This window comes from Antechinus flavipes, chromosome 6 (genome assembly GCF_016432865.1).
Source record: "Antechinus flavipes isolate AdamAnt ecotype Samford, QLD, Australia chromosome 6, AdamAnt_v2, whole genome shotgun sequence".
Lineage (NCBI taxonomy): Eukaryota > Metazoa > Chordata > Mammalia > Dasyuromorphia > Dasyuridae > Antechinus > Antechinus flavipes.
In genome coordinates, this window is record NC_067403.1 from 150,225,329 (window position 1) to 150,236,745 (window position 11,417).

General features: G+C 35.3%; 1 long non-coding RNA gene across 1 annotated transcript in view; it reads left to right on the forward strand.

The window, feature by feature from the left end:
* LOC127540279 (uncharacterized) overlaps positions 1-11,171 on the forward strand; it is a 31,004-nt gene extending 19,833 nt beyond the window's left edge. The window contains exon 4 of the long non-coding RNA XR_007948114.1: positions 11,078-11,171. This is a non-coding gene — a long non-coding RNA (uncharacterized LOC127540279). The remainder of the gene's footprint in view (positions 1-11,077) is intronic.
* The last annotated feature ends 246 nt before the right edge of the window (positions 11,172-11,417 follow it).

The window sequence follows — 11,417 nt, forward strand, 5'->3', positions numbered from 1 at the left end:
ATCAGCCAGAAAAAGATCAATTAATTGATGGAGTATCTCAAAGGACAGCTCTTAACTTTCTTTAGGACTGTCTGGTCATAGAGCTTGAAATCAGCTGGCATGATGTTTGCAAAACAAAGATATGTTTTTTTAATGATGATAAGACTCCCCAGAAAAGACATTACATTTATCAATTCTATGATTTATTGTAACAGAGACAGGTCTTCTGAATTTGTAGTCAGAGTAATCAGACACTTAGGACAGCTGGAGCAAGCAGAAGGTAAAATTTTTACCTACAGTGGCAGCTTCTTGGTGCTCTCTGTTCTCTGATTTAATGAGAGAGATGAGTCATTTTCCCTAATTTTTTTGTTGTTGTTTAAAGGAGATGACAGTGAAAAACATATAAAGGTTGATGATTAATTTGTTAGTTTTGGCTTTACAGGAGGGATACATCTGTCATGAGATCTCTTAATCATAAACTGTTGACCAAGACTGGGACTGCTCATTTCAGCAGCCACACTTTACTTGCTAGAATTTTTCTTAGTGAAGGAAGAACTCAAGGACCAGAGAGAGTAACTTCATCTATCAACAAGAGGGACATCTTTTTTTTCTGGTCAACATTAGAGTTGAGACTAAGACTTCTGTCTGAACCTGCTTGTGATCTTCAGGAAAACCCTTCCCTCATGAAACTAACAAAAGAAACCATTGATTGAGATGTTAGAGTAAAGGATGTCATGAATGGAGCACAGGCCCTGGTGTCAAGAGGACCTGAATTCAAATCTAGCCTCACATACTTACTGTGTAACCCTGGGCAAATCACTTAACCCTGATTGCTTTAAAAAAAAAAAAAAGATGGATGAATGACAGCCAGTGACTGGATGAGGAAATGCATAACTTGCATAAGCCTGAAAGGAGACCTAAGGATAGCTGCCCTTGCAGCAAGAGCTCCTGGTCCTCAATGTTTAGATAACTAACCTAAGGATAATCTAAGTACTTTGGTATATTTATTTTACAGTGAATTCTCGTTATTATACTATTAACATGTTAATAGTATAATAGCATAAGTAATAATTAATGGTATATATTAATTAATAGTATATATACTATAATATACTGTTATAAATTATATGTATACTATACTATATTATGCTATACTATATATATTATGTGCTACATATATATTATAACATATATACTATTAAAATATTATAATATCCTATTTATTATGCAGTGAATTCTCAGGTGTCTAAGTAAACTCTTCTATGAGGGAGTAGTGTTGAATGTGGCTAGACCAATCACATGGCAAACCAAGAAAGCCTAATATGACTTTCTTGTTTAGATATTTTCTTTTCTAAATTCCTGCTGCTGCTGCTGCTGTTGAGCCATGTCTTTCTCTTTGTTTTCCATTTGGAGTTTTCTTGTCAAAAATACTTCATTGGTTTTCCATTTTCTTTTCCAGCTCACTTTTTACAGAGGAGGAAATTGAGACAAATGGGGGTAAGGGACTTGCCTAGAGTCCCACAGCTAATGGGGCTGTATCTGAGGCTAGATTTGTCTCTATCAACTGGGCCATCTAGCTGCCCCATAATTCCTCTGATATTGCCTTCTGTTTAGAACCATGATAAAAAAAAAAAAAAAACTTATATCCTGGGAGACTTTAGGAGAGAGTAAGCAGTATTTTGTTGGTGTTTATGCAGTATAGAGTACATGGTATCTGCAAGTCCTTGAATCATCAGCTCTTCTGTCTCAGCACAGACTTTTTCTCATCACACTTGCAATGAATCATTCATGTCCCGAAGAAGGCTCCCTGCAAGTTTTCATGTTAGTGGACTAGGCAGGGCACATCTGTGGACTTGCCAAGAAATCTCCATTGCTCAGCCTAACCACACTACATAAAGAGATCCATTTGTACATAATTTGCCTTGGGGCTTCAAAATAAAGGACTGAAAGGTCACAGCTTGATACAGAAATTTAACTCAGCAGCAATTATTAATATAGCTCTATGTTTCTTGATGCTTCTGAAGTTTGGGTTCTTTCTGCAATGAAAAAAATTTTAAACTCCTTAAAAAGATTGGATTTTAAAGAATGCATACAAACAAACAGCATTGAGTCTACCAAGAAAAATCTATTTTGTGTTGGATTATGGTATGTGGTTTAAATACTCTATATTGAGTTGGGGGGGGGGGATGAGCTTAAAAAATAGAAATTTTTTAAAAGGTACAAGTTTGATAGAAACTTATATTCTCCCGTATTTCCCCAAAAGTTTTAAATTTAAGAGGGTTTCAAAGTGACACTTAATAGATCCTGTATGACCCTGGGGTAACTCAGTTTCCCTATCTATAAAATGGAGATAAATAATATCTGTGTCATAGTGTTGTACGAATCAAATGGGATTTTATACATCCATACATGTGTGTATATACATTCTTTTGTAAGCCCTAAAGAACTATAATGATTATGACTAATATTACTATTATTATTCCTTCACTGGTAGAGGGAACTTCCAGAGAAGAAACTCTCTCTACTCAAGATCAATATCCACTCTGTAATTTATAGTTTTAAAGAGTTTGTTTGAGGCACTGAGAAGTCCAGGGTTACCCAGGATTAGGGACAAGACAAGACTTGAATCCAAGTACTTCTGAAGATATCTAATGTATTAATATACAATGATACTTTTTATATCACATTGAATTTTCCAGCTATGCAAAGATATTGACAATATATCCTTTGCCAATACTGTTAATTTCTTCTATTGAAATTTGCTCTTTAAGGGCTTATAAAATTGTGCCTACCCTTTGTTCTAGCAGTGTCACTTCTGAGATCTGTATCCCAAAGAGATTATAAGAGAAAAAAGGACCCACATGTGCAAAAATGTTTATAGCAGTTCTTTTTGTAGTGGCAAGGAACTGAAAATTGAGTGGATGTCCATTAGTTGGGGAATGGCTGAATAAATTATGGTATAGGAATGTAATTGAATATTATTGTTGTGTAAGAAATGATCAGCAAGATGATTTACGTGATTTACATGGAAAGATTTACATGAATTGATGTTGAGTGAAATAAGCAGAATCAAGAGGACACTGCACACAGTAACAACAAAATTATGAAATGATCAGTTGTGATGATTCAGGACAATTCCAATAAATGTGAGTTGGAAAATGCCATTCACATCCAGAGAGAGAATTATGGAGACTGAATGTGGATCAAAGAATACTATTTCACCTTTGTTTGATTACTTTTTCTTTCTTGTGGTTTTTCCTTTTTGTTCTTATTTTTCTTGTACAACATGACAAATATGGAAATACATTTAGAAGAATTACAAATAATTGCTTGCTGTCTTGGGAAAAGGGAAAGGAGGGAGGGAAAAATTTGAAAGATAAAATCTCAGAAATGAATGTTGAAAACTATCTTTACAAGTAATTGGAAAAATAAAATACAGGGCAGGAAAAGAAAGAAATTTTCCCTTTAAGCTGCATAGTTATCTTGGAATGATCACTAAATTCAGAGTGTGAGGTTGAGGGTTCCAATTGCTATTTTATTACTTTGTGATCTTGGATAATTCTCTTAAACTCTCTGAGCCTCAGATTTTTTCATATAAAATTGGGTTAATCCAACTTCCCTTGAGGGGACTTCCGGTTAAGAGAGGGGACTTCCGGTTAAGATGGCGGAGAGGAGGCTCACAGTTGCATAAGCTCCGCGCTTTCTCTCACTATCCACTTCATTACAAGCCTCTGAATCAATGCTTGACTGAAAAAAACCCACAAATAGTTACCAAGAGAAGCCATCCTTGAGATCCGCCAAGAAAGGTCTGTCTTTACTGGAGGGCTGGGGCGGTTTTAGATCGGGCGCAGGCTGAGGGCAGCGGCAGTGAGAGCACGGGAGCAGACTGGAGAGGGGGTGGGGAGTGATCGTAGCCGTCTCTGCGGGGAGAGCTTCGCTACAGGTTTGGAACCTGCAGCAAGTCAACAGCCCAGCAGAGAAGCTAAAAACACCGGGGCTGAAGAACACAACCCCAAACAGCTGGAGTCTCTCAGGACCTGGCCCCCCCCCCTTCCCCCCCCTCAGTGACTCAGCACGCTTTGGGATCTCAGAGCGCAGGCGCAGCACAGTCCTGCTAGTGCCTCACTGCTGCCCCCTGCAGTCTGTAGAGGAAGCTCGATAAATACCCAACCCCCCCCCCAAAGAAAGACTCCAGTTTTTTCTGTTTTTCTTTGGTAGTTTATCTCTGATTAATAGACAGAATGAGCAAGAAGCTGAAGAGGACTCTAACCCTTGACAGCTTCTATACAGATAGAGAGCAGACTCTAATTCCTGAGGAGACTAAAAACAGGCAGTCCCCAGGTGATTCCCCAAAGGAGGAAATCATCTGTTCCTCAGCACAGATGAACCTCATAGAAGTGATTAAAAAGGCTCTCACAAGGGAGCTAGAAGAAAAATGGGAAAAGAGTCTGGAGAAAGTTAAAGAGAGAGTGGATAAAGAAGTAAAATCCTTGAAAAATAGGATTAGTGAACTGGAAACAGAAAACAGCTCTCTAAAAAACAAAATTGGCGAAATGGAAAAAAATTCCACAGAACAAAAGAACTCAATTGGACAATTAGAGAAAGATTTTAAAAAAGTGAGTGAAGAGAATACTTCACTGAAAATCAGAATTGAACAAGTGGAATTGAATGACTCGAGGAGACAAGAAGAATCAGTCAAGCAAATCCAAAAAAATCAAACAATGGAGAAAAATGTGAAATACCTTCTGGGGAAGACAACAGACCTGGAAAACAGATCCAGGAGAGACAATCTGAGAATCATTGGACTCCCAGAAAAACATGATGAAAAAAAAAGCCTGGACACTGTCTTCCAGGAAATCATCAAAGAGAACTGCCCAGAAGTCATAGGAACAGAGGAAAAAATAAACATTGAAAGGATTCATCGATCACCCACTGAAAGGGATCCTAAAATCAAAACACCAAGGAATATAGTGGCCAAATGCCAGAACCCTCAGGTGAAAGAAAAAATATTGCAAGCGGCTAGAAAAACCCAATTCAAGTATCAAGGAGCCACAATAAGGATCACCCAGGATCTGGCAGCATCCACATTAAAAGATCGAAGGGCCTGGAATATGATATTCCGAAAGGCTAAGGAACTTGGTATGCAACCAAAAATAACTTACCCAGCGAGAATGAGCATCTTTTTCCAGGGAAGAAGATGGACATTCAACGAAGTAAGCGAATTTCATCTATTTCTGATGAAAAAACCAGAACTTAACAAAAAGTTTGATCTACAAATATAGAACTCAAGAGAAATCTAAAAAGGTAAAGATTAATCTTGGGAACTATATTTTGACTATATAGATGTATAAAGAATACATGTATACCTTGTTCTAGAAATTGATGTGGAAAGGACATTGTACCAGAAAAAGGGTAAAGTGGGGGTAGTACATCTCATGAAGAGGCATAGGAAACCTATTATATCTGAGAGAAAGAATGGAGGGGGATGAATATAGTGGGTATCTTACTGCCTTCAGAATTGGCTTTAAGTGAAAAATCTTAAGACATATTCAATCTATGGTGAAACTTCTCCCATCTCATTGAAAAGTGAGAAGGGAAAAGTGGAAAGGGAAGGAATAAGCTAAGCGGAAGGGAATACGGGAACTGGGAGGGAAAGGGGTAAGATAGGGGGAGGAACTCTAAGGCGGGGGAGGGACACTAAAAAGGGAGGGCTGTGAGAAGCAAGGGGTGCTCACAAGCTTAATACTTGGAAGGGGGGGAAGGGGAAAGAAGGGAGGAAAGCATAAACCGGGTTAACAAGATGGCAAGTAATACAGAATTGGTCATTCTAACCATAAACGTGAACGGGGTAAACTCCCCCATAAAGAGGAAGCGGTTAGCAGAATGGATTAAAAGCCAGAATCCTACAATATGTTGTTTACAGGAAACACACCTGAAGCGGGGAGATACATGCAGGTTAAAGGTAAAAGGTTGGAGCAAAATCTACTATGCTTCAGGTGAAGTCAAAAAAGCAGGGGTAGCCATCCTGATCTCAGATCAAGCTAAAGCAAAAATTGACCTAATTAAAAGAGATAAGGAAGGACACTATATCTTGCTAAAGGGTAGCATGGATAATGAAGCACTATCTATATTAAACATATATGCACCAAGTGGGGTAGCATCTAAATTCTTAAAAGAGAAACTAAGAGAGCTGCAAGAAGAAATAGACAGTAAAACTATAATAGTGGGAGATCTTAACCTTGCACTCTCAGAATTAGATAAATCAAACCAGAAAATAAATAAGAAAGAAGTCAAAGAGGTAAACAGAATACTAGAAAAGCTAGATATGATAGATCTCTGGAGAAAATGTAATGGAGACAGAAAGGAATACACTTTCTTTTCAGCAGTTCATGGAACCTATACAAAAATTGACCATATATTAGGACATAAAAACCTCAAACTCAAATGTAGTAAGGCAGAAATAGTAAATGCATCCTTTTCAGACCACGATGCAATGAAAATTACATTCAACAAAAAAGCAGGGGGAAGTAGACCAAAAAATAATTGGAAACTAAATAATCTCATACTAAAGAATGATTGGGTAAAACAGCAAATCATAGACATAATTAATAACTTCACCCAAGAAAACGATAATAATGAGACATCATACCAAAATGTATGGGATGCAGCCAAAGCGGTAATAAGGGGAAATTTCATATCTCTAGAGGCCTATTTGTATAAAATAGAGAAAGAGAAGGTCAATGAATTGGGTTTGCAATTAAAAATGCTAGAAAAGGAACAAATTAAAAACCCCCAGTCAAACACTAAACTTGAAATTCTAAAAGTAAAAGGTGAGATCAATAAAATTGAAAGTAAAAAAACTATTGAATTGATTAATAAAACTAAGAGTTGGTTCTATGAAAAAACCAACAAAATAGACAAACCCTTAGTAAATCTGATTAAAAAAAGGAAAGAGGAAAATCAAATTGTTAGTCTTAAAAATGAAAAGGGAGAACTCACCACTAACGAAGAGGAAATTAGAGCAATAATTAGGAGTTACTTTGCCCAACTTTATGCCAATAAATTCGACAACTTAAATGAAATAGAAAAATACCTCCAAAAATACAGCTTGCCCAAACTAACAGAGGAAGAAGTAAATATCCTAAACAGTCCCATCTCAGAAAAAGAAATAGAACAAACTATCAATCAACTCCCTAAGAAAAAATCCCCAGGACCAGATGGATTTACATGTGAATTCTACCAAACATTTAAAGAACAATTAACTCCAATGTTATATAAACTATTTGAAAAAATAGGGATTGAAGGAGTCCTACCAAACTCCTTTTATGACACAGATATGGTACTGATACCTAAACCAGGTAGGCTGAAAACAGAGAAAGAAAATTATAGACCAATCTCCCTAATGAATATTGATGCTAAAATCTTAAATAAAATATTAGCAAAAAGATTACAGAAAATTGTCACCAGGATAATACACTATGACCAAGTAGGATTTATACCAGGAATGCAGGGCTGGTTCAATATTAGGAAAACTATTACATAATTGACTATATCAATAACCAAACAAACAAAAACCACATGATCATCTCAATAGATGCAGAAAAAGCATTTGATAAAATCCAACATCCATTCCTAATAAAAACACTTGAGAGCATAGGAATAAATGGACTTTTCCTTAAAATAGTCAGGAGCATATATTTAAAACCATCAGTAAGCATCATATGCAATGGGGAAAAACTGGAACCTTTCCCAGTAAGATCTGGAGTGAAGCAAGGTTGCCCACTATCACCATTATTATTTAATATCGTATTAGAAACACTAGCCTCGGCAATAAGAGTCGAGAAAGATATAAAAGGAATTAGAGTAGGCAATGAGGAAACCAAACTATCACTCTTTGCAGATGATATGATGGTATACCTAGAGAACCCCAGAGATTCTACCAAAAAGCTATTGGAAATAATTCATAATTTTAGCAAAGTAGCTGGCTACAAAATAAATCCCCATAAATCCTCAGCATTTTTATACATCACCAACAAAACCCAACAGCAAGAGATACAAAGAGAAATTCCATTCAGAATAACTGTTGATACCATAAAATATTTGGGAATCTATCTACCAAAGGAAAGTCAGGAATTATATGAGCAAAATTATAAAAAAGTCTCCACACAAATAAAGTCAGACTTAAATAATTGGAAAAATATTAAGTGCTCTTGGATCGGCCGAGCGAACATAATAAAGATGACAATACTCCCTAAACTAATCTATTTATTTAGTGCTATACCAATCAGACTTCCAAGAAAATATTTTATTGATCTAGAAAAAATAACAACAAAATTCATATGGAACAATAAAAAGTCGAGAATCTCAAGGGAATTAATGAAAAAAAAATCAAATGAAGGTGGCCTAGCTGTACCTGATCTAAAATTATATTATAAAGCAGCAGTCACCAAAACCATTTGGTATTGGCTAAGAAATAGATTAGTGGATCAGTGGAAAAGGCTAGGCTCACAAGACAGAATAGTCAACTATAGCAATCTAGTGTTTGACAAACCCAAAGCCCCTAACTTCTGGGAAAAGAATTCATTATTTGATAAAAACTGCTGGGATAATTGGAAATTAGTATGGCAGAAATTAGGCATGGACCCACACTTAACACCATATACCAAGATAAGATCAAAATGGGTCTATGACCTAGGCATAAAGAACGAGACTATAAATAAATTAGAGGAACATAGAATAGTTTATCTCTCAGACTTGTGGAGGAGAAAGAAATTTGTGACCAAAGATGAACTAGAGACCATTACTGATCACAGAATAGAAAATTTCGATTACATCAAATTAAAAAGCCTTTGTACAAATAAAACTAATGCAAACAAGATTAGAAGGGAAGCAACAAACTGGGAAAACATTTTCACAGTTAAAGGTTCTGATAAAGGCCTCATTTCCAAAATATATAGAGAACTGACTCAAATTTATAAGAAATCAAGCCATTCTCCAATTGATAAATGGTCAAAGGATATGAACAGACAATTTTCAGAGGATGAGATTGAAACTATTACCACTCATATGAAAGAGTGTTCCAAATCATTATTGATCAGAGAAATGCAAATTAAGACAACTCTGAGATACCACTACACACCTGTCAGATTGGCTAAGATGACAGGAAAAAATAATGATGAATGTTGGAGGGGATGCGGGAAAACTGGGACACTAATGCATTGTTGGTGGAGTTGTGAACGAATCCAACCATTCTGGAGAGCAATCTGGAATTATGCCCAAAAAATTATCAAAATGTGCATATCCTTTGATCCAGCAGTGTTTCTATTGGGCTTATATCCCAAAGAAATACTAAAGAAGGGAAAGGGACCTGTATGTGCCAAAATGTTTGTAGCAGCCCTGTTTGTAGTGGCTAGAAACTGGAAAATGAATGGATGCCCATCAATTGGAGAATGGCTGGGTAAATTGTGGTATATGAATGTTATGGAATATTATTGTTCTGTAAGAAATGACCAGCAGGATGAATACAGAGAGGCTTGGAGAGACCTACATGAACTGATGCTAAGTGAAATGAGCAGAACCAGGAGATCATTATACACTTCGACAACGATATTGTATGAGGACATATTTTGATGGAAGTGGATTTCTTTGACAAAGAGACCTGAGTTTCAATTGATAAATGACGGACAAAAGCAGCTACACCCAAAGAAAGAACACTGGGAAACGAATGTGAACTATCTGCATTTTTGTTTCTCTTCCCGGATTATTTATACCTTCTGAATCCAATTCTCCCTACGCAACAAGAGAACTGTTCGGTTCTGCAAACATATATTGTATCTAGGATATACTGCAACATATCCAACATATAAAGGACTGCTTGCCATCTAGGGGAGGGGGTGGAGGGAGGGAGGGAAAAAAAATCGGAACAGAAATGAGTGTAAATATAATGTAATTATTAAATAAAAAATTAAAAAAAAAAAAAAAAAAAAAAAAAAAAAAAAAAAAAAAAAAAAAAAAAAAAAAAAAAAAAAATCCAACTTCCCTTGATTATGTTGAGAAAAACATACAATAAAATAAAGTCCTATATTAATATAAATTATGATGAACTTGGTTCCCTTTGATATCCCTGACAGTTTCTTTTTCTATTTAATCTTTGTAAAAATTCAACTTTCAAAGAAAAAAAGGGAGACATTTCTTCCCTAAGGAACAAAAGTGATGTAGGATGTGTTTGGGGAAAGAGTACATTTTAATTTACTTAGATCTTAGCTTTAATGGAGGGAATTAACATCTTAGAAATCTGGAAAAGTAGGATAGTGCTCTTAAAAGTCAGACTTGGGAATTGAAGCTTAATAGAGGATTTATATAACCAAATCTAAATATCTAGCTGTGATATATCAGGAGCCAGGAAAGAGCTGAGATCTAATCTTTCCCTAAGCACTTAGCTGAGTAACCCTGAGTAAATTACTGAATCTGCTTCAGTTTCTTCACTGTAAAATGGGGATAAAAAGGAGATGGAAGAGAAGGAGGGGGAGGAAAGGAAAAGACACATTTCTATAGCTAAGTAAGATTAGCAAGGCACTTAACAAATATCTCATTTAATCTTCATAATAACACTGAAAGAAAGGTATATGCATAAAGAAATGTTCAGTATTTCATATTAAAATTAAACGATTTCATATTTTTAAAATGTTTTTAAATTTTTTTAATCCTTCCTGTGTGATTATATGGAATAATGGATATAGGATTTGAATTCAGGTCTTCCTGACTTTGAGACCAGTACTTTATTCCCTGTATCAACTAAAAATTATTTAATGAATGTTTATTTTATCTGGTAAGCAATAAAGGTAATATAAAATATGTGCATAAAATTATCTATGTAAAAGTTTAATGTATAATATGATATATAATATATATTCAATAAGACAAATCAACATATATTAATAATATATATTATACATAATACTTAAAAGTATTTATAAAAGTATTCAGTTTTGCTTTTTTACATAAGTTTATACTGAATTTAAAATTTTTTATATTATTAATAGTTTGTGGTATTAAGTCATTCACTACTAATTGTACTTCTCTCTATTCCTTTTCTCAGTTGAGCCTTCCCTTGTAACAAAAACAGAAGGAAAACAAAAACAAGAACCAAACAAACCAAAGCTGAGGCTTTGAATAGCAGTTGAATTTGAATCAATAGTTAAGAACTCACTATTTAATAAAACTTGCTAGAAAGAAGCTGGAAACTGAGTGGTTGCCCATCAATTGGAAAATAGCTGAATAAATTTTATAGTATAGGAATGAAGTTGAATATTATTGTTCTATAAGAAATAATCAGCAAAATGATTTCAGAGAATCCTGGAGAGACTTATATGAACTGATGCTGAGTAAAATAAGTAGAACCAGGAGATCATTATACACAGCAACAACAAAGATTATAC